Consider the following 25,771-nt stretch of genomic DNA (forward strand, 5'->3'; position numbering starts at 1 on the left):
ATTCTATTTTCTAGTTTAATATTAAAATAACGACCTTTTTCTATTTCAAGTTTGTGAGCTCCAATTCTAAATCTTGTTAAAACACATCTTTGAATATATGGTAATTTCAATAAGTAAGGCTCAAAATTAAAATTTGGTTTAAATAATCGATAAGTTCTAAGTTTATTTCCAGAGGTCTTATTTTGTCTTTTATCATTAAATAATTCTTTCTTCCATATGCTGCAATACTTTAAATATAATTTCTTTTTCACCATATTTCTAATGTTTATTTTAGATGAGAGCACCTGATACTCTTTTAAATCAAGTAATTTTAAGATAGCATCAATACTACTAGCCCAACAATTCTTCCCAGCTTTAGATAATGTATTTGAGAGAGAGTATGCATTTGTTAATAAAATATTATTTTTAATATGAATTCTTTTCCAATATTTAATCATGTTTGTTAAAATATCTATCATTAGAGGATAACGACCTAATTCGCCAAATATGGCTAAATTTGTTGCGTGCTTATTCACTCCTAATGTAAATCTGCAGAATTTTAGATGCACTTTTTCATTTTTTAGATCTTTACATAATCTATAGAAATAATTAAGTTCTGTGTCATTATTTAACTTTTTTGAATTAAAACAGCCCCATATTTCTGAACCATATAATAATACAGGTTTCACTGTGTGATCAAAAATGTGCATTAGAGTGGAGATATTAGGTTTATAATTAGTAAAATATTTTGTATATTTAAAGAATGCTTTTAAGCCTTTTTTATATAACATGTTTTTGGCTTCTGAAAAGCTGCCAGATGCACTAAAAGTTATGCCAAGATAAGTATAATGTTGGGTACTTTGGATGTACGTGTCTTTATATGAAAGCTGTGCATCTTTAATACGGCCAGATGTATTAAAAACTACAGACTTTGTTTTTTTTAAATTAACTTCTAACCCCCAATTTTGACAATAAATTTCCAGCTTATTTAGTGCATTCTGTAAACCTTTTTTAGATTCAGAAAGCAGTACAAGATCGTCAGCATAAAGAAGACAATTTAATGAAACATTTGATAGCAATACTGGGTCACAGGTTTCATCTAATAAAGATTTAAAATCATTTATAAATATTTTAAAGAGACTTGGGCTAAGATTATCTCCTTGTCTTACTCCAATATATGATCTAAAGTCTGAAGTTAACATGTTTCGTGTTTTTATACATAGTATGTTATTAGAATACATACTTTTGATTATATTATAAAAATGAGTTCCTACTCCAATTTTACTAAGTTTATAAAACAGTCCTGTGTGATTAACCGTATCAAAAGCTCTTCTAAAGTCAACAAAACATGTGTATAATGGTTTCGAACCTTTTTGTGTGTGTTTATCTATTAGAGTTTTTAAGACAAAAAGATGATCACTAGTCATTTTACCTTTAGAGAAACCAATTTGTTCTTGGGATATAATGCCATGCTTTTCTAAATATTTTTCTAATCTATTATTTAATATTCTGGTAAACAACTTTCCAATATTACTAATTATTGCAATTCCTCTGTAATTGCTAGGTTCTGAGGTGTCACCTGACTTATGTATAGGAGTTAAAAAACTTTTACACCAAATTTTAGGAAAAATTCCACAAGTTAGGACATTATTAAATATTTTCAAAAGGGGTTGAGAAAAATGTAGAAAACCATATTTTAACATTTCATTTGATATTTGGTCAAATCCGCAGGCTTTTTTATTTTTTAAAGATTTCAGTGCATCAAGAACCTCTTTTTCAGAAATTTTAAAATCTAGCTCATTAAATTGCTTACATTTCTCTGCTTCAGCTAACAATTTATTTAGATCCTGGTTATTTATATCTTTAGCAGTATTTAATTCCCTAAAATAGTTCAACCATTCTTTAGCTGATATATTGTCTTGAGATTGCACTCTAGAATCACCACCTTCACTTAAAAATTTATTCAGAAGTTTCCAGTAAGCTTTAGGATTGTTATCTTTTAAATTATCAAGCTGATTTACTAAATTTTGTCTATAGAGACGTATTGTATTTTTTCTAGATTTTCTATAATGCTTTAAAGCACTAAAATAGGATGATCGAATATATGGATCTTTATTATATTTTTTAAATAAATTTTCTTTATCAATGAGATGCTTTTTTAGGACTGATAGAGATAGATTTTCCCAATTAGGTTTTTTCTTTTTCTTGTTAGATTTTTTAAAACTATGATGTTTCTTTCTTAGACTTTTGTTTGCCACATCATAAATTACCTGATTAAAGTTATTAATTAAAGAATTGATTCCTGATTCTGTTTGATCAACATGTAATTTCATGAAATTGGACAGATCATTCTGAATTTCTGATGAGGACAACACATTTTGGAATTCCACCGAAGATTTATCAGTCCATATGTATGAAGGCGGAAGAGGTTCAAGAGGACAACCACCATGTTTACAATCATTTTCTACAGAGTATTTTACATTTAACATCATAGATATTTGACAATGGTCAGACATTGTTCCAATAAAATCATGTACATGAAAAAATGAAATATATTTTACTAAATACTCAGATACAATGAAATAATCTATGACACTACTACCATTAGGTTGATGTGAGGTGTACTGTCCAAAAGTATCTCCAAATGTTCTACCATTTAGAATTCTTAATTTATCTTGAATACATAAATCAATTAAATATTTCCCCCTTTGAGAAAGTATATTATCTTGACTACTTCTAGAGGGTAAATCTAAATCAGGGCTGTATGAATTAAAAAGGGGGGTGTGATTTGAACTATCGCCTTGAATTAGGTCAGGTTCATCTCCAGTCCTGGCGTTAAAATCCCCTGCCAATATAATATCCCCATCTTTTGAGTGTTTAGAAATATCTTTCTCAATTAGTGAAAGAATGTCAGCCTCTAATTGGCGACTATAGGTTGATTCCGCTGGTGGGTCATAAAGGAAACATATATAAATATGTCTTGATATTCCAAAAAAAATTTTATCTAATTTTAACCAGATGTAATCACTGGTTTCATGTTCAAGAAATTTCACCCCTTTTCGAATATCTTTTTTTATATAAATAGATAATCCTCCAGATCGCTTTCTACTTCTTGGAGATCTAGGCCTTATTAAGTTAATCACATCAAATTCAGGTACTTTGAGGCAATTTTTCAAATCACAATGAGTTTCCATTAGACAGAATATATCCTTATCAGAGACCAGACTAACAAACTCAGGGTCTTCAAACTTAATAAAATCTTTTGATTTATACCCATTGATATTCCAACTAGCAATATGAAGTGATGTTTTTTCCATTTAATCTTTCTTATATTTAAATATTTGTTTTACCAAAAAAAGAGAATTAGTTAGTAGATTAGAGCTGTAACTAAGTTTTTGTTGAAAATTAAAGCCAATGCAATAAAGTGTTAACATTAAAATGAGATATCAAAAAAATAATTGTGAAATCTGCATTTTATTTTGTCAATGAATAAATGAAAGATTGATTTCTTTAAATACTTAGAAAATTTCTTTTTCTTTCTTTTCTATCATGTCTATCTTTCTTTTGTTTACCAATTAAATATCTAGAATGGAAATCATCACTGAATTCAGTTTTACATATAAACAAGATAAACATGCTATTGAAATAAAATAATGTCTAACAATACAAACTTTTCTATAACCTCAATAAAAAACCACCAGTAAAGAACACAACTGTACTACATGTACAGATTCATATATTTTATATATATATATATATATATATATAGAGTCAAGCAATCTTACTATTGGTACATGTATTAGTATTCTTATTTGTACATGTATATAAAATAAGTATAGAATGAAGGAGTACTTCACTGTTGAATATATATATGCCTGACAAGTATGTCATTTTAAAAGTGTAAAGGTTAAGTACTTAATGACATACCTCTAAAACACTTTTGAAGTTTGTGAAATTAAAACTAGAGTACAATTTAACAAGTGCAAATAAACGAGGAAATATTTACTTTTAAGATGAACGTTTCCTTTCTTTTTTTTCCCCCTACTTGTTTAATGGATTGATTGATGTTCATCATACTGATTTACTTGTTTTTGGTTTTTGTTCTTTCTTTACTAGCAAAAATTTGACTAAAATAATTATTTGCTTAAAGTAAGTCACCATTAATTTTCTTTTAAGAAGTTGCATACATGTTTTATTACATTTTAAGCATTACTTGACAAAAACAAAAAATTAACATAAGGCGACTAGCCTGCATATATAGTAAAATTAAAAAAAAAAAAAGAACATTAATGTAATTCTTTAAAACTGCACAAATGCTATGAAATCCAGCTACAATGTACACTTTATTCGCTTCACATCCTTCATGTATTGTTATAACATCCTAGAAGCCACGTCTTCCTCTGGTGTTAAATTGGCGATTAGAACCATAACACACTTGTCTCAGTTGACTTATCTTGAGTGGCGTTAAGTGATAAATGTGTTGTTTCTTCAGTATTAACACCAACATTGACTGATGTTGGTTTTGTTGGTTCTATAGAATCTGGCCATTTGGACAAAAATTCACCAGGCACTATACTACAAATTTCACAAGAATATTTGCGTTTAGAGTTGATTAAAGTGTAGAGTTGATATGAGGGAAGTTTAGTACATAAGTAATGTGTCCACCTATGACAGTCGCTACAGCAAATCATGGTATCATCATTATTATTCTTGCAGTTTTTGGTGCACCCAGTATTGTTATTTAAATCATGATCAGAATTGAGTAGTCGGATATCATCTGTTTCATTTGAATGAATTTTCTCATTTTCGTTACTCATGTTATTAACTAGTTTGAGAACTTCGGTTTGTTCGGTCTCACTATCTGAATTTTCAACGTAAGGTGTTGATGATTTTAAAGATTCATAATTACATGTACCTGACTGACCTGAACAATCATGTCCGTAATGTACAGGGCTGTGTGCCGTACCCTCACTGTCAAATACAGGAATAGCACTGCAAGATGAGAAAGAATTCATCAGCAAAGAGGAATAATATGGCTTGATCAATGCCTGAAAATCCCTTGTATACTGCGTTTTTGAATTTATTTATTGTTAACTCACACGAGCTCCAGTCTTTGTAAATGCCGGGTTTTCTCCCTTTAGCCACACTGTAAAAGTTTTTTTGTACCATTTCGTAGGTTGTATACAAATAGTTTATCTGTATTTATATATAATTATGTAGGGTTCATTCTTTAAAACGGATGGCAAATTGTTGAAGGCCAGCTAATCGAGAATGGGCAACATGTGGGTTTGTTTACGACCGACCAGAAGTATGACCACGTTTTACAAAAAGTACTTTCTTTCACAGTTATATCAGTTGTACGTGTTTCCAGTTGAATAAATTGATATATTTGTATATAGATGTTGTCAAATAAACCTGTTTCTTTGGCTATTTCGTTAATTACAGCTCTACTATCTTTCTCTCTAGTGGAAAATTGTTACCGCCATGTTATTCAAGGGAGGTAATTATCTCATAAATAGACAAATTTTGTACTGCATGGAATTCTGATGTTATGTGACAGCGCATCAACAGGGTGCATGATATAATAAAATCAAACCCGGTAAAATAATGATATCAAACCCGGAAAAAACAAACAATCTCAGAGCTATATATTACAACTTAACACGTTCAAACTTTTGAAAATATCAGTTATTAAAAAATTATTTATATTTATATCAAATATATGTCCAACTGGCATGACTGCCAGACTGGTTTGTAATTTATATTTACAGAACAGATAATGTATGTAGAGTTTCATAGAAAAAAAATGTAGCAATTAAAAGATTATATAAATATGGAAAAATAAGGACGGTGTATGACTGTCAATGAGGCGAAATCTGTCACAGCAAGGCCTTCACAGTTTATATTTTTACAAGACAATAATAAAAATCATTTCCCTTGAGACCGTCATTTAATTTATAGGGGATGCAAATGGGATTCTGTTAAACAGACCTATAATATTTTTTTTTTTTTTGTACTACCAGACTATGATATTGCTCAGGTAAAAATCATTTAAATGTTAACTTTTCCTACACTGGTTTGGTTTCGCATGGAATATTTAGGGCCAAGATTCTGCACTTAATATTTATTTACAGCAAGACTTCTGGCCGAGAAAAAATGACAGGGCTTTTCATACATGTATGTACATTTACAAGAAATTGGATCATTCATGACATGACCTTATCATAAACCTGTATGAGGGGGGATAGGACTTTTATCAGGAATCCGGGATTGTGAGTTTTTAAGCTTGGGATTTCACGAGTGACCCTTTCGGTATCAGGGAATTCTTTTTTTCAAATTTCAGGACCTCAGGATTTCATGTTTTTAAGCCCAGGATTTTGGGGATTTCATTTTTTGAAGGATCAGGACCCCTACTACCCCCCTCATATATATTTTAGATTTTTCACACCTATATTGATTTTTCTTAAGCCAGAAAAAAGGTATCTATTCCCTCTGGACCATAAGCCACCAGTTCTAAATGTATGCCTATACTATAGTAAAATTTTATAAAAACAACTTTGCTTAGACAAAAATGTTGGAATACTGGTCTTCTTACAACAAGTCAGAAAATGTTTTTGGTACAGACTGCCTATTCCAGCGGCACATTCAATGGACAATGACCGTGTATGTATGTATGTATTGGTGGTCACTTTGTTTACTTGTCTATATTCTATTTATATTGAGAAATAGGTTAATACTAGTATTACTTATAGTTCTGCAACTCTTTCTCCCGAGACCGGCCATGCATAAATTATTCTTGTTGTGACTTTCTGTTCTATATTATCTTTTCAATGATTGAAAAGGAAATACAAATGTAATGTCAGCCATGTAGTTGAGAGAAAAATAAAGAATTGTGAAAAAGGCCAATGGCGTCTTAATAAATTGGTTTATTTTTACCATTATACTTTCTGTTCTTGCATGTGCCCAACTTCGGCCCCTAGGAACTTTTAGTATGACGTCACTCATCTGGTTTGGGGCAGTCGATCTACACTTAAGGATTTAAAATGAGCAGACGCTCATATTTTGGCTTGCGAATATGGAACCTTAATTCACACAAGTAGGCTAGCCACCACCATATATTTATTTATGTAAACTAATGTTCAACGATATATATTTTTCTAAATAAACATCTTGTTTATGTTTATGTGCTTTTAGTAGTTTGTCAAATATCCCAGAACTTGGGTCGACGAGAAAACAAAAACCAATGGAAACTTCCACTCGAGTTACATGTATATTATAATGGTATAGTTATTTATTGGCTAGAACGTTGGAGGAAGGCGTCCCAGAAAAACCTCTTAAATAGTCTTCACAGTTATCTGGACTACATGTAGCTAGGAACTTGAGAGAAGTTTGCTTTCATTTTCATTCAGCCATATATTATATGAGCAAGTCATTGCCATCACATATCAATGTTTTTTTTTTACCTTAAACTTGTAAACTATACATGTACATGTACAATGTACCTTGTGGGTCCTTAATTAGAAGAAATATATCTTATCGTTTTCTGTCACTTGTCTCTGACGACGTGGTGGGGGGGGGGGGTTAAAATCTAACACTCATACGAAAAATCAGTGATTTCTTCCATACTAGTGTGGAGTTAAACCACCCATTGACAGAAACAAGTGCCGGGCGGCACATTGTCATTGATATCACATATGAAATCGCCATCGAAGTCCGTGACTATAAACATTGATAAATGCAGAAGGAGTCTCTCAAACCACATCAATGATAATAACCGTTTAATAATACTACTTATTGCACTTAAAACAGTTGGAAGTAATCATATATATTAAAGGGACAGGTGTGTCGTCTAATTATTATCTGGCGATGTCACACGTGGTTGTCCGTTAATTTCACATTATGAGACTTTACTCTTGGTAAATACGCTTGAACTACAACTTACACATAAAAAATGATCATACTAGACATCCACAGCCACTAGTCTGCCAAAAATACTACAAAACTGCAGCAATTTCACGTTTAAGCATGAATATTTCTTCCTGTAGAAAAATCAGACAGGTGCTCGACTCATTTATGCTGCAAGCATCGAAAAGACCCCGAAATTTTTTGATTGGTCGATTAACCAAAAAAGGCGGGGCCTAATCAGCGATAAAAAACGGCTAAATTTAATAAACTTTACATAAATTTGTGAATATGAGGTTAAATGTCAGTCAATATGATATAAACGCATCATATTTCAATACTTTTATAAACCTTTGGGCATCTCAATGACTGCAACTAACAAATGTAACCTTGCGACGCCGAGATATATTTGATGACGTCATGAATAATAATAAGGCAAATAGAGTTATCTGCGCTTGGTAAAAACTACGGGAAAAAATGAAAAAAAGTGCCTTAACGTACCCGCGTTGACCAAGACAATTTTTCCCATATGTATTGATAATTGTATTTGATGTTATCTTTAATCGGTCATATGACCAAAATACTTTCTAATATGTATTCAATATTGTACTTGAAGTGAACTTGAACCAACCAAACCTATATAATAAAATTGTAATATTTTTCAGTAAATTTAACCACTGGATGGATAATTTAACTAGATGTTACCTTAAATTGATTATATTCCTGGAATAATTGTATATAATATAACAGCAAACCTGGTATTGGTGTATATTTTATTTCTCGACATTTTGCTGTAAATTTGACCATTTTTTGGATATTTGTAATTGATGTTACCTTAATCGGTCATTTGACCTAGACAATTTTCTAATATGTGTTGACAATCGTATTTGAAGTCGACTTGAACCAACCAAACCTTTATTATAGAATTGTAATATTTTTCAGTAAATTTAACCACTTTATAAATGATTTATTCAGATGTTACCTTACATTGACCATATTCTAAGGATAATTGTAATTAATACCAGAGAAAACCTGTTATTGGTGTATTGTTTATTTCTCGACATTTTACTGTAAATTTGACATTTTTTTTTTATATTTGTAATTGATGTTACCTTAAATCAGTCATTTGACCAAGACAATTTTTCCAATATGTATTGATAATTGTATTCGATTTAGCTTTAATCGGTCATATGACTAAAATACTTCCTAATATGTATTGACAATTGTATTTGAAGTCAACTTGAACCAACCTAATCTTTATTATAAAATTGTAATATTTTTCAGTAAATTTAACCACTTTATAAATGATTTATTCAGATGTTACCTTAAATTGACCATTTTCATAGGTTAGTTGTAATGAATACAACAGCAAACCTGTTTTTGGTATAATGATCCTTTTTCGATATTTTAATGCAAATTTGACAATTATTTTGATAATTGCAATTGATGTTACCTTAAATCGGTCATTTGACCAAGACAACTTTCTAATATTTATTGATAATTGTATTTGATGTTACTTTAAATCGGTCATTTGACCTAGACAATTTTCTTATATGTATTGATAATTGCATTTGATGTTACCTTAAATCGGTCATTTGACCAAGACAATTTTTCCAATAGGTATTGATAATTGTATTTGATGTTACCTTTAATTGGTCATATGAACAAAAATACTTTCTAAAATGTATTAAATATTGTACTTGAAGTGAACTTGAACCAACCAAACCTGTATAATAAAATTGTAATATTTTTCAGTAAATTTAACCACTTGATGGATAATTTATTCAGATGTTACCTTAAATTGATTATATTCCTGGAATAATTGTATATAAAATAACAGCAAACCTGGTAGTGGTGTATATTTTATTTCTCGACATGTTGCTGTAAATTTGACCATTTTTTTGATATTTGTAATTGATGTTACCTTAATCGGTCATTTGACATAGACAATTTTCTAATATGTGTTGACAATCGTATTTGAAGTCAACTTGAACTAACCAAACCTTTATTATAGAATTGTAATATTTTTCAGTAAATTTAACCACTTTATAAATGATTTATTCAGATGTTACCTTACATTGACCATATTCTAAGGATAATTGTAATTAATACCAGAGAAAACCTGTTATTGGTGTATTGTTTATTTCTCGACATTTTACTGTAAATTTGACAATTTTTTTGATATTTGTAATTGATGTTACCTTAAATCGGTCATTTGACCCAGACAACTTTCTAATATTTATTGATAATTGTATTTGATGTTACCTTAAATCAGTCATTTGACCAAGGCAATTTTCCAATATGTATTGATAATTGTATTCGATGTTAGCTTTAATCGGTCATATGACTAAAATACTTCCTAATATGTATTGACAATTGTATTTGAAGTCAACTTGAACCAACCTAATCTTTATTATAAAATTGTAATATTTTTCAGTAAATTTAACCACTTTATAAATGATTTATTCAGATGTTACCTTAAATTGACCATTTTCTTAGGTTAATTGTAATTAATACAACAGCAAACCAGTTATTGGTATAATGATCCTTTTTCGATATTTTAATGTAAATTTGACAATTATTTTGATAATTGCAATTGATGTTACCTTAAATCGGTCATTTGACCAAGACAACTTTCTAATATTTATTGATAATTGTATTTGATGTTACTTTAAATCGGTCATTTGACCTAGACAATTTTCTTATATGTATTGATAATTGCATTTGATGTTACCTTAAATCGGTCATTTGACCAAGACAATTTTTCCAATATGTATTGATAATTGTATTTGATGTTACCTTTAATCGGTCATATGACCAAAATACTTTCTAATATGTATTAAATATTGTACTTGAAGTGAACTTGAACCAACCAAACCTATATGATAAAATTGTAATATTTTTCAGTAAATTTTACCACTTGATGGATAATTAATTGAGATGTTACCTTAAATTGATTATATTCCTGGAATAATTGTATATAATATAACAGCAAACCTGGTATTGGTGTATTTTTTATTTCTCGACATTTTGTTGTAAATTTGACCATTTTTTGGATATTTGTAATTGATGTTACCTTAATCGGTCATTTGACCTAGACATTTTTCTTATATGTGTTGACAATCGTAATTGAAGTCAACTTGAACCAACCAAACCTTTATTATAGAATTGTAATATTTTTCAGTAAATTTAACCACTTTATAAATGATTTATTCAGATGTTACCTTACATTGACCATATTCTAAGGATAATTGTAATTAAAACCAGAGAAAACCTGTTATTGGTGTATTGTTTATTTCTCGACATTGTACTGTAAATTTGACAATTTTTTTGATATTTGTAATTGATGTTACCTTAAATCGGTCATTTGACCCAGACAACTTTCTAATATTTATTGATAATTGTATTTGATGTTACCTTAAATCAGTCATTTGACCAAGACAATTTTTCCAATATGTATTGATAATTGTATTCGATGTTAGCTTTAATCGGTCATATGACTAAAATACTTCCTAATATGTATTGACAATTGTATTAGAAGTCAACTTGAACCAACCTAATCTTTATTATAAAATTGTAATATTTTTCAGTAAATTTAACCACTTTATAAATGATTTCTTCATTTTCTATAATTTCTTTTTTGATAATTGCAATTGATGTTACCTTAAATCGGTCATTTGACCAAGACAACTTTCTAATATTTATTGATAATTGTATTTGATGTTACCTTAAATCGGTCATTTGACCTTGACAATTTTCTTATATGTATTGATAATTGCATTTGATGTTACCTTAAATCGGTCATTTGACCAAGACAATTTTTCCAATACGTATTGATAATTGTATTTGATGTTACCTTTAATCGGTCATATGACCAAAATACTTTCTAATATGTATTAAATATTGTACTTGAAGTGAACTTGAACCAACCAAACCTATATAATAAAATTGTAATATTTTTCAGTAAATTTAACCACTTGATGGATAATTTATTCAGATGTTACCTTAAATTGATTATATTCCTGGAATAATTGTATATAATATAACAGCAAACCTGGTATTGGTGTATATTTTATTTCTCGACATTTTGCTGTAAATTTGACCATTTTTTGGATATTTGTAATTGATGTTACCTTAATCGGTCATTTGACCTAGACAATTTTCTAATATGTGTTGACTATCGTATTTGAAGTCAACTTGAACCAACCAATCCTTTATTATAGAATTGTAATATTTTTCAGTAAATTTAACCACTTTATAAATGATTTATTCAGATGTTACCTTACATTGACCATATTCTAAGGATAATTGTAATTAAAACCAGAGAAAACCTGTTATTGGTGTATTGTTTATTTCTCGACATTTTACTGTAAATTTGACAATTTTTTTGATATTTGTAATTGATGTTACCTTAAATCGGTCATTTGACCCAGACAACTTTCTAATATTTATTGATAATTGTATTTGATGTTACCTTAAATCAGTCATTTGACCAAGACAATTTTTCCAATATGTATTGATAATTGTATTCGATGTTAGCTTTAATCGGTCATATGACTAAAATACTTCCTAATATGTATTGACAATTGTATTTGAAGTCAACTTGAACCAACCTAATCTTTATTATAAAATTGTAATATTTTTCCAGTAAATTTAACCACTTTATAAATGATTTATTCAGATGTTACCTTAAATTGACCATTTTCTTAGGTTATTTGTAATTAATACAACAGCAAACCTGTTATTGGTATAATGATCCTTTTTCGATATTTTAATGTACATTTGACAATTATTTTGATAATTGCAATTGATGTTACCTTAAATCGGTCATTTGACCAAGACAACTTTCTAATATTTATTGATAATTGTATTTGATGTTACCTTAAATCGGTCATTTGACCAAGACAATTTTTCCATTATGTATTGACAATTGTATTCGATGTTACCTTTAAACGGTCATATGACTAAAGTACTTCCTAATATGTATTGACAATTGTATTTGAAGTCAACTTGAACCAACCTAATCTTTATTATAAAATTGTAATATTTTTCAGTAAATTTAACCACTTTATAAATGATTTATTCAGATGTTACCTTAAATTGACCATTTCCATCGGTTAGTTGTAATAAATACAACAGCAAACCTGTTATTGGTATAATGATCCTTTTTCGATATTTTAATGTAAATTTGACAATTATTTTGATAATTGCAATTGATGTTACCTTAAATCGGTCATTTGACCAAGACAACTTTCTAATATTTATTGATAATTGTATTTGATGTTACCTTAAATCGGTCATTTGACCAAGACAATTTTTTCATTATGTATTGACAATTGTATTCGATGTTACCTTTAAACGGTCATATGACTAAAGTACTTCCTAATATGTATTGACAATTGTATTTGAAGTCAACTTGAACCAACCTAATCTTTATTATAAAATTGTAATATTTTTCAGTAAATTTAACCACTTTATAAATGATTTATTCAGATGTTACCTTAAATTGACCATTTCCATGGGTTAGTTGTAATAAATACAACAGCAAACCTGTTATTGGTATAATGATCCTTTTTCGATATTTTAATGCTTTGACAATTATTTTGATAATTGCAATTGATGTTACTTTAAATTGGTCATTTGACCAAGACAACTTTCTAATATTTATTGATAATTGTATTTGATGTTACCTTAAATCGGTCATTTGACCTAGACAATTTTCTTATATGTATTGACAATTGTATTCGATGTTACCTTTAAACGGTCATATGACTAAAATACTTCCTAATATGTATTGACAATTGTTTTTGAAGTCAACTTGAACCAACCTAATCTTTATTATAAAATTGTAATATTTTTCAGTAAATTTAACCACTTTATAAATGATTTATTCAGATGTTACCTTAAATTGACCATTTTCTTAGGTTAATTGTAATTAATACAACAGCAAACCTGTTATTGGTATAATGTTCCTTTTTCGATAATTTAATGTAAATTTGACAATTTTTTGGATATTTGTTATTGATGTTACCTTAAATCGGTCATTTGACCCAGACAGCTTTCTAATATTTATTGATAATTGTATTTGATGTTACCTTAAATCAGTCATTGGACCAAGACAATTTTTCCAATATGTATTGATAATTGTATTCGATGTTAGCTTTAATCGGTCATATGACTAAAATACTTCCTAATATGTATTGACAATTGTATTTGAAGTCAACTTGAACCAACCTAATCTTTATTATAAAATTGTAATATTTTTCAGTAAATTTAACCACTTTATAAATGATTTATTCAGATGTTACCTTAAATTGACCATTTTCTTAATTTGGTCAATTTAATTTAAGGTAACATCTGAATAAATCAAGTTAATTGTAATAAATACAACAGCAAACCTGTTATTGGTATAATGATCCTTTTTCGAAATTTTAATGTAAATTTGACAATTATTTTGATAATTGCAATTGATGTTACGTTAAATCGGTCATTTGACCAAGACAACTTTCTAATATTTATTGATAATTGTATTTGATGTTACCTTAAATCGGTCATTTGACCTAGACAATTTTCTTATATGTATTGATAATTGCATTTGATGTTGCCTTAAATCGGTCATTTGACCAAGACAATTTTTCCAATATGTATTGATTATTGTATTTGATGTTATCTTTAATCGGTCATATGACCAAAATACTTTCTAATATGTATTCAATATTGTACTTGAAGTGAACTTGAACCAACCAAACCTATATAATAAAATTGTAATATTTTTCAGTAAATTTAACCACTTGATGGATAATTTATCCAGATGTTACCTTAAATTGATTATATTCCTGGAATAATTGTATATAATATAACAGCAAACCTGGTATTGGTGTATATTTTATTTCTCGACATTTTGCTGTAAATTTGACCATTTTTTGGATATTTGTAATTGATGTTACCTTAATCGGTCATTTGACCTAGACAATTTTCTAATATGTGTTGACAATCGTATTTGAAGTCAACTTGAACCAACCAAACCTTTATTATAGAATTGTAATATTTTTCAGTAAATTTAACCACTTTATAAATGATTTATTCAGATGTTACCTTACATTGACCATATTCTAAGGATAATTGTAATTAATACCAGAGAAAACCTGTTATTGGTGTATTGTTTATTTCTCGACATTTTACTGTAAATTTGACATTTTTTTTGATATTTGTAATTGATGTTACCTTAAATCAGTCATTTGACCAAGACAATTTTTCCAATATGTATTGATAATTGTATTCGATTTAGCTTTAATCGGTCATATGACTAAAATACTTCCTAATATGTATTGACAATTGTATTTGAAGTCAACTTGAACCAACCTAATCTTTATTATAAAATAGTAATATTTTTCAGTAAATTTAACCACTTTATAAATGATTTATTCAGATGTTACCTTAAATTGACCATTTTCATAGGTTAGTTGTAATAAATACAACAGCAAACCTGTTATTGGTATAATGATCCTTTTTCGATATTTTAATGCAAATTTGACAATTATTTTGATAATTGCAATTGATGTTACCTTAAATCGGTCATTTCACCAAGACAACTTTCTAATATTTATTGATAATTGTATTTGATGTTACTTTAAATCGGTCATTTGACCTAGACAATTTTCTTATATGTATTGATAATTGCATTTGATGTTACCTTAAATCGGTCATTTGACCAAGACAATTTTTCCAATAGGTATTGATAATTGTATTTGATGTTACCTTTAATCGGTCATATGACCAAAATACTTTCTAATATGTATTAAATATTGTACTTGAAGTGAACCTGAACCAACCAAACCTATATGATAAAATTGTAATATTTTTCAGTAAATTTCACCACTTGATGGATAATTAATTGAGATGTTACCTTAAATTGATTATATTCCTGGAATAATTGTATATAATATAACAGCAAACCTGGTATTGGTGTATTTTTTATTTCTCGACATTTTGCTGTAAATTTGACCATTTTTTGGATATTTGTAATTGATGTTACCTTAATCGGTCATTTGACCTAGACAATTTTCTAATATGTGTTGACAATCGTAATTGAAGTCAACTTGAACCAACCAAACCTTTATTATAGAATTGTAATATTTTTCAGTAAATTTAACCACTTGATAAATGATTTATTCAGATGTTACCTTACATTGACCATATTCTAAGGATAATTGTAATTAAAACCAGAGAAAACCTGTTATTGGTGTATTGTTTATTTCTCGACATTTTACTGTAAATTTGACAATTTTTTTGATATTTGTAATTGATGTTACCTTAAATCGGTCATTTGACCCAGACAACTTTCTAATATTTATTGATAATTGTATTTGATGTTACCTTAAATCAGTCATTTGACCAAGACAATTTTTCCAATATGTATTGATAATTGTATTCGATGTTAGCTTTAATCAGTCATATGACTAAAATACTTCCTAATATGTATTGACAATTGTATTTGAAGTCAACTTGAACCAACCTAATCTTTATTATAAAATTGTAATATTTTTCAGTAAATTTAACCACTTTATAAATGATTTATTCAGATGTTACCTTAAATTGACCTTTTTCTTAGGTTATTTGTAATTAATACAACAGCAAACCTGTTATTTGTTATTGGTATAATGATCCTTTTTCGATATTTTAATGTACATTTGACAATTATTTTCATAATTGCAATTGATGTTACCTTAAATCGGTCATTTGACCAAGACAACTTTCTAATATTTATTGATAATTGTATTTGATGTTACCTTAAATCGGTCATTTGACCAAGACAATTTTTCCATTATGTATTGACAATTGTATTCGATGTTACCTTTAAACGGTCATATGACTAAAGTACTTCCTAATATGTATTGACAATTGTATTTGAAGTCAACTTGAACCAACCTAATCTTTATTATAAAATTGTAATATTTTTCAGTAAATTTAACCACTTTATAAATGATTTATTCAGATGTTACCTTAAATTGACCATTTTCTTAGGTTAATTGTAATTAATACAACAGCAAACCTGTTATTGGTATAATGATCCTTTTTCGATATTTTAATGTAAATTTGACAATTATTTTGATTATTGCAATTGATGTTACCTTAAATCGGTCATTTGACCAAGACAACTTTCTAATATTTATTGATAATTGTATTTGATGTTACCTTAAATCAGTCATTTGACCTAGACAATTTTCTTATATGAATTGATAATTGCATTTGTTGTTACCTTAAATCGGTCATTTGACCAAGACAATTTTTCCAATATGTATTGATAATTGTATTTGATGTTACCTTTAATCGGTCATATGACCAAAATACTTTCTAATATGTATTAAATATTGTACTTGAAGTAAACTTGAACCAACCAAACCTATATAATAAAATTGTAATATTTTTCAGTAAATTTAACCACTTGATGGATATTTTATTCAGATGTTACCTTAAATTGATTATATTCCTGGAATAATTATATATAATATAACAGTAAACCTGGTAGTGGTGTATATTTTATTTCTCGACATTTTGCTGTAAATTTGACCATTTATTGGGTATTTGTAATTGATGTTACCTTCATCGGTCATTTGACCTAGACAATTTTCTAATATGTGTTGACAATCGTATTTGAAGTCAACTTGAACCAACCAAACCTTTATTATAGAATTGTAATATTTTTCAGTAAATTTAACCCCTTTATAAATGATTTATTCAGATGTTACCTTACATTGACCATATTCTAAGGATAATTGTAATTAATACCAGAGAAAACCTGTTATTGGTGTATTGTTTATTTCTCGACATTTTACTGTAAATTTGACAATTTTTTTGATATTTGTAATTGATGTTACCTTAAATCGGTCATTTGACCAAGACAACTTTCTAATATTTATTGATAATTGTATTTGATGTTACCTTAAATCAGTCATTTGACCAAGACAATTTTTCCAATATGTATTGATAATAGTATTCGATGTTAGCTTTAGTCGGTCATATGACTAAAATACTTCCTAATATGTATTGACAATTGTATTTGAAGTCAACTTGAACCAACCTAATCTTTATTATAAAATTGTAATATTTTTCAGTAAATTTAACCACTTTATAAACAAGAGGCTCTCAAGAGCCTGAATCGCTCACCTGAATTTTTTTGGTTTAATCTCTCATCAATGATTATTTTGGCTTTTCAATTTATTTAAATGTTCTTTGAATCGTCCTATTTTCTTCAAAAGCAAAAAAAAATCATTTTCTCCTATGTTCTATTTTAGCCATAGGAGCTATGTTTCTTGACATACAAGGAAATGAAATATAAAATTTATACTAGATACTCTGAAACTCATTTAGCCTAAGTTTGGCTGAAATTGATACAGCAGTTTCATAAGAGAAGATTTTTTAAAGTAAGTCAACATGATGAACAAATTGTGAAAAAAGTCTTTAAAGGGCAATAACTCCTAAAAAGGTCAATTGACAATTTTGGTCAAATTGACTTATTTGTAGATCTTACTTTGCTGATCATATTTGCTGTTTACAGTTTATCTTTATCTATAATAATATTCAAGATAATGACCAAAAACTGCAAAATTTCCTTAAAATTACCAATTAAGTGGCAGCAACCCAACAATTAATATATATTTACATATCGCCCAGTCAGGTTTCAGACAAGGTCATTCCTGCCAAACAGCGCTAACTAAACTAATTGACGAATGGTTAAAATATTTAGATAATGGAGAAATAGTTGGTACAGTGTTTTTAGATTTCAGTAAGGCTTTTGACCTTATAAACCATGCCATACTTCTAGAAAAGTTAAAATTTTATCATATCGGAAAACATATGATAGATTGGATAAAATCGTATTTGTCTGACAGACAACAAGAAGTCCAATACGCAAACATTAAATCTGATAAATCGTTTGTAAAGTATGGAGTGCCTCAAGGTTCTATTTTAGGTCCGCTGTTATTTTTAATATATATAGATGATTTACCACTTCATGTTAAACAATCCAATATGGATTTTTATGCTGATGATTCAACATTGCATTTTCATGATAAAAACATTGAACAAATAAACAGCATATTGCAAAATGATTTAAATGCTATACAATCTTGGTGTAACAATAACAGTATGAAAATCAATGCACAAAAAACTAAGTGTATGAAATTGGGTTCAAAACAAAAACTTAAACAACTATCAGAATTATGTATTACCGTCAACGAAACATGTATTGAGAATGTCCATTCTTTCAAATTACTTGGAATAGACATTGATGAAAATTTAAGCTGGGAAGATCATGTTGATCGTATATGTAAAATTATCTCATCTAAAGTATCACTTTTATATAAAATTAAAGTATATTTGCCAATACACACAAGGCAACTATTTTATAATGCATATATTCTACCATATATAGACTATTGTAGTTCAGTTTGGGGAAATTTATTACAAAAAGATTCAGATAGAATCATAAAACTTCAAAAAAGAGTAGCAAGAATTATACTGGAATGCGATATTTCTATTCCATCTAATTTCATGTTTTCTTCTTTAAAATGGCTATCTTTTACCAAAAGAATAAAATACCAACAATCAATTCTAATGTATAAAATTGTAAATGGGCTAACACCTGATTACTTAGCAATACTAAATATTGATGATGTGCAACGCCACAACTTACGATCTGTCTCTAATAATGATCTTTTTGTTCCAAGACCAAATACAAATTTTTATAAAAAATCTTTTCATTATTCTGCAACCAAAGTATGGAATAATTTACCACTCGAAATACAAAAATGTCCTAATGTGGAATTATTCAAGAAACATAGTTATAATCATTTTCGTGAAAATTATATGCAAGTCAACTAATTTGTTTTCCTTTAACAAAACTATATCAAATATTGTCATTTATTACCCTTTGTATATTTCAATGATTGAATTGTGTATATACTAGTAATATATATTGTAAATTAATGTATGAATGTATGAATGTTAACTGTATGCATGTATTTTGTTTGAGGGCCTCAATGAAAATTAGACTATTTCTAATTGAGTTACCCTCTTTAAATAAAGATTTATTATTATTATTATTATTATTATTATTATTGGATGTTTGATTCATCTGAAAATTTCAGGGCTGATAGATATTGACCTAATGAACATTTTTACTCCATGTCAGATTTGCTCTTAATGCTTTCGTTTTTGAGATATAAGCCAAAAACTGCATTTGACCCCTATGTTCTATTTTAAGTAACGGCGGCCATGTTTTTTGACGGATCAAAAATCAAAGCACACACTTTGTGCAGGATAATCTAAGGAACAACCATGCTAAGTTTTAACCAAATCCATTCAGTAGTTTCAGAGGAGAAGATTTTTTAAAGTTAGCAAATATGATGAACAAATTGTGAAAAATTGTCATTAAAGGACAATAACCTCTTAAGGGGTCAATTGACAATTTTGGTCATATTAACTTATTTGTAGATCTTACTTTGCTGATCTTTTTTGCTGTTTACAGTTTATCTTTATCTATAATAATATTCAAGATAATGACCAAAAACTGCAAAATTTCCTTAAAATTACCAATTAAGTGGCAGCAACCCAACAATTGGATGTTTGATTCATCTGAAAATTTCAGGGCTGATAGATCTTGACCCAATGAACATTTTTACCCCATGTCAGATTTGCTCTAAATGCTTTCGTTTTTGAGATATAAGCCAAAAACTGCATTTGACCCCTATGTTCTATTTTAAGTAACGGTGGCCATGTTTTTTGACGGATCAAAAATCGAAGCGCACATTTTGTGCAGGATATACTAAGGAACAATCATGTTAAGTTTCATTCAAATCCATTCAGTAGTTTCAGAGGAGAAGATGTTTGAAAAATTGTTAACGACGACAGACGACGACGACGACGACGTCGAGGACGACGGACGCCAAGTGATGAGAAAAGCTCACATGGCCTTTTAGGCCAGGTGAGCTAATGATTTATTCAGATGTTACCTTAAATTGACCATTTTCTTAGGTTAATTGTAATTAATACAACAGCAAACCTGTTATTGGTATAATGATCCTTTTTCGATATTTTAATGTAAATTTGACAATTATTTTGATAATTGCAATTGATGTTACCTTAAATCGGTCATTTGACCAAGACAACTTTCTAATATTTATTGATAATTGTATTTGATGTTACCTTAAATCGGTCATTTGACCTAGACAATTTTCTTATATGTATTGATACTTGCATTTGATGTTACCTTAAATCGGTCATTTGACCAAGACAATTTTTCCAATATGTATTGACAATTGTATTTGATGTTACCTTTAAACGGTCATATGACCAAAATACTTTCTAATATGTATTAAATATTGTACTTGAAGTGAACTTGAACCAACCAAACCTATATAATAAAATTGTAATATTTTTCAGTAAATTTAACCACTTGATGGATATTTTATTCAGATGTTACCTTAAATTGATTATATTCCTGGAATAATTGTATATAATATAACAGCAAACCTGGTATTGGTGTATATTTTATTTCTCGGCATTTTGCTGTAAATTTGACCATTTTTTGGATATTTGTAATTGATGTTACCTTAATCGGTCATTTGACCTAGACAATTTTCTAATATGTGTTGACAATCGTATTTGAAGTCAACTTGAACCAACCAAACCTTTATTATAGAATTGTAATATTTTTCAGTAAATTTAACCACTTTATAAATGATTGATTCCAATGTTACCTTAAATTGACCATATTCTTAAGATAATTGTAATTAAAACAACAGCACACCTGTTATTGGTATAATGATCATTTTTCCATATTTTAATGTAAATTTGACAATTTGTTTGATAATTGCAATTGATGTTATTGATGCATTGGTTCAAGAATTGGATAAATATAATTTTTGCCAGTCACTCGCTTCATATAACTTTAAACTTTTTGCTAATATCTTTGGAAAATTGAAGCCTGTTTTGAATATAGCTAAGTAACTCATGTCCTTGTCAAGGTACTACAAGTTTTTTTCAATTATTAATTTATAATGATACAGAGTGTGTGATGCAACGTTGTCATTCCCGAGTATGAATCGTACACATTCACTGACTCTAAAACCCAACGTACATTTAATTCGAGTAACTCATCCCTAAAGACATCATTAAAGTAAGATTCAAAGGGTTTACTCCTTTTTAGGGAAAGTGTACCGTACAAACTTTTATACGAAGCTAGATTGTCTATTTGCATTAAGGCTTTAACGTCTACTGGATATATTGATATGTCATCTGCCTGAACATCATATGTTCGTAGCCACTGTTTGACATCTCGCTGCAAAAGCTTGATAACGCAAAAGCTTGGCTTGAGACACGTGTGTCTATAATGCATTGCCCACAGATTTTTCTCAATCAGTAACAATTACAACCGCGTCTCTCTTCATATAAAGTACAAGTTAAATCGTTCCCTTCCAAAACTGACAATGTTTATCACCATATTTTCTATCATGTATATAAATAGACTGCTGGTACGGTTACTCAGGCCTTGAAACAGAACATGTTTAAAGACCAAAACGGACAGGTAAAAAGTGTCCAATATTAAAAGTAGTGTTATATAATAACAATGCAGGTTCTTCTGACTTCACGATTAACACCTTGTTGAATTCGGTTAATATGTCTGGATGTGCTATTAAACAAAAAAAATCTGGAAATATGGTAATGTCGTGGACAGCAGTCTTAATGATAGGCAAGTTCCAACGTACTATAAATCCTGTCATGTGTCAGACGCTTCTATCTGCGCAACAAACGCTGTTGGTCTCTTTCTCTGTGTTCCCATGATTTATGACTCCTCAGTACACTTTCGACCGGTTAATATATAATGGGTATCTTCAATTCTGCTATCTGAAAATATGCGAAGTTTTATGCCACCACCAGAACCAGTCCAGTTTTTTAATTACACTCCTCCATCTGATATTTCCTCATCTTTACCTCCACCGCCCTTCGACTTCAACCCAGGCACTGGTCATCACCATCCATCCAAGCTTCACCACCCTTGCAAACAGAAACAAACATTGTTCAGGAAATAATACAGGAGAACCAGGCTGCACTTGGAGATGACCTCCAGTTCACCAACACCATTGATTTTTTTTTTGATTTGCCAGAATCTCCATTGGTATCAAAACCAAACCTGGCCTTTCCAGTGAGGAACATCATAATGAGAGACTGATAATCGAGGAAGAGGACACTTTGTTGCCCCAGCTGTTAGGTGCCAGCAATCCTCCTGTATCACCCTCAACAAACCATCCAGCCACGGAATGGTGTTCCTTTAAGCCAGGTCCAGCACCTATTTCATCGTCATCCTCCTCCTCATCTTCATCTGGATGTTCTGCTCTGGGAGAGGTTAAACAGTCCATATCTACTTTGCTAGAGAACACTGCTGCAGAGCACTCGAGGACAAGAGAGAGTGTTGGCCAGTTGCAAACAGAGATCGAAAGTCTGGTATCGCAAGTACAGGATTAAAGATCTGTGGTGAGGGAACAGGGAGACGAAATCTTGAGATTGAAGAATGATCGAACTTACAGAACTACAATAGTAAACAGATCGAGAATACACCGACACCCAGCAGACAAAGATTTGGATATCCGCTTCCACTTGCAAGGAGAAGAAGATAAACTTTATATTTATGTAGTATTAAAATTTTTGGGTAAATATTTAGGGTAAAATGTGGAAAATCATGAAATTAATTTAAAATTATATAAGGGAGAGTAAAGTATTTTTTTTTAAACGTTATCCAGTTAAATAATGGTTTTATTCAAGAGATTTTAAGTATTGGAAATTTTTCAGAAATCAAAATCATAATTGCATAAATCAAATTGTTTCACTTAAATTAAACATACCTTTCTGTTCAATCATTTTCTTTTAAATTCAGATCATTAGCATTTCATGTCATTCAACTGAAAAATTATAATTTTAGATTTGCAGAACGATGGCATGCACACTATCTCTTATGTAACATACTAGGCTTGATAAGTGGCAAGACGGACACCATTTAAGTTCGAAACTGTGAAAAAAACAATACCAACTATTTGAAGAGACATGGTCAAATGTGAAGAGATAGGCACCAGATGCACCTTGTGTCAATCCACCAAAGCAGCGCAAGAAAAATCGACCGTCAAAAACTAGTTCTACTCTCACTAGTGTTGAAGAATCAACTACAATACCAGAGGCACCATGGTCACTGTCCAAAGTTAAAATTAAGATTGCAGACAAAAGTGCTAGTTCAATAAAATACCCAAAAGGTTTTGACTACACCCCAGCTGATCACTTCACCCGACAATGGACTCTGAGAATCTTGAAAGCAACAAGTAATTTATTTCTTAAATTGTTTTTTTTAGAGGCAAATAACTTGTTGGATATTTCAGGGTTTTTGAATTTTTGAAGCAAATTCACCATACTTTATAATAATATTTAATATTTTTAATTCTTTTTTTTTCAAAATCATAATTGTTTTTCGTTCATATATTTGTATATTAATTAGGCCGTTAGTTTTCTAGTTTGAATTGATTAACATTTGTCATTTCGGGTCCTTTTATAAGCGGTACGGGTTTTGCGCAGCGTTAAAGGCCGTACGCTGACCTATAGTTGCCAATTTATGTCATTTGGTCTCTAGTGAAGAGTTGTTTTTGGCAATTGTACCATATCTTTTTATATAAAGGATTTCTCAGTGAAATTAGTCATGAATAAAGTTCAGTTTTTTGGGGTTGAGGATGATTGATATTAGTCACTCCTACACATAGTTTATACAATAAGAATGAAAATGGAGATTATGTCAAAAGCTTAGATTTCGGGTTTTTCCTGTAAAAATATGAATTTTGCCATTCATCTTATTGTCTGTAAAATTTGTGTATCTGCAACTCCTAAATGATTGAATGAAATTGCCACCAACAGTTTATAACATGTTGCCATTGTGCACCTCTTCTTTTTTTCTGAATAACATAATGTTACATTGACTTTACAATATCAACAATGGGGGAAGGGGTATAGTGCTTTATAAGTTTGTTAATGCTTTTATTACGCTTTTGAATGCGTTGACACTGGAATTTAACTTACAAAAAAATGATAACTTGTACAATATACCAGTCTAGTACTGTCTTATGTTTTATCTGAATTTTGTACAAATTATCTTTGATGTGTAATTTTGAGTCGGTTTACAATTTTTAAATAAACATCTTTATAACATGAATTTTTCTTCTTACCTTTGATGTTTATGGAATTAAACAGAGACAAGCATGTAACATAATGTAGCTCTAAATTGATGCAACAAAATGATATTGCAGGGTAGTTCACATATAACTTGATGTTGTTATAACTCTATGAGAAAACAACCACGATACACAAAACTACACAAAAACCAATAATGCATGGAATGCACCTTCTCAGGAAGAGATTGCGCCTTAAAATATGTGATAAGAACATGTAGTTTAATAGTTGATTTTCCTAATTTACGTATATTTATATATATATATATTGAAACTTATTTTACACATTGCTCCTTAAATGCTATACTAATTAAGTTTGAATTTTTGCAGATCATTAGAAAGCCATTTTTATGGTGCAGTTTTATGGGCAGTTTTATGGGCTACGGCCACAGGCGAATCAGCAACTTAAAATACAGTGCACGGAAGTTGGCCAAGAAATACCGCCTCCAGACATGGTTATATTTGTTTACGGGCCAGCCATGATGTTCATGGCCGGATATCCAAAAATGCATGTGGAATACACTTACTTCAAAAAAAGGATAAGTCGACTGCAATCCTACCTGACTGAAAAGAAATATTGGAAAAGCGGAGGAAAATCGGAAGAACGTAATTTATTTCTGGATTAT

This window comes from Mytilus galloprovincialis, chromosome 11, assembly GCF_965363235.1.
Source record: "Mytilus galloprovincialis chromosome 11, xbMytGall1.hap1.1, whole genome shotgun sequence".
Lineage (NCBI taxonomy): Eukaryota > Metazoa > Mollusca > Bivalvia > Mytilida > Mytilidae > Mytilus > Mytilus galloprovincialis.